The sequence below is a fragment of the Mus pahari genome, chromosome 5 (genome assembly GCF_900095145.1).
Source record: "Mus pahari chromosome 5, PAHARI_EIJ_v1.1, whole genome shotgun sequence".
Lineage (NCBI taxonomy): Eukaryota > Metazoa > Chordata > Mammalia > Rodentia > Muridae > Mus > Mus pahari.
This window is the reverse complement of record NC_034594.1, coordinates 52312418-52313044: the sequence shown is the minus strand read 5'-3', so window position 1 is coordinate 52313044 and position 627 is coordinate 52312418.

Below are 627 nucleotides of genomic sequence, written 5' to 3'. Positions count from 1 at the left end.
GGGAATTGAACTCAAGACCTTTAGAAAAGCAGTCAGTGCCCTTGACCGCTGAGCCATCTCTCCAGCCCCTGGGGAACATTTCTGTACCACCCAAGTGCACAAGAATGAGGCAGAGCACTAGCTCTCTCTCCCTTGACTCAATTCCTCTGGTCCTGGGTAAGTCTTACAAATAGGTAGAACTCCATAGAACATCAGAACGCACCAAGGCCACAGTGATGCTACTTGGTTCATACCATTAGTGCCTCTTGGAACTCTTTCCAGATGTTCCTACCCAAAATGTGTGATCGGAAGTGACCTCTATGATTCTTATCTTACTTTCCTTGTTTTTCAGATAATGCATTTGAATACTGTTGTATCCAGTCCCAGGATATTATGGTTTATATATACTGCATCAAAGCACATGTTTAAAAAATTAATCACTGATCTAAAGTATTGGAAGTAAGACTTACTGAGTGGTGGGTTTCCCAGGGAAGAGTAAATGGATTGATGGAGTTATTACCTGAGTGGACTTGTTATCATACAAATGGGTTTCTTTCTTTCTTTCTTTCTTTCTTTCTTTCTTTCTTTCTTTCTTTCTTTCTTTCTTTCTTTCTTTCTTTCTTTCTTTCTTTCTTTCTCTCTCTCTCT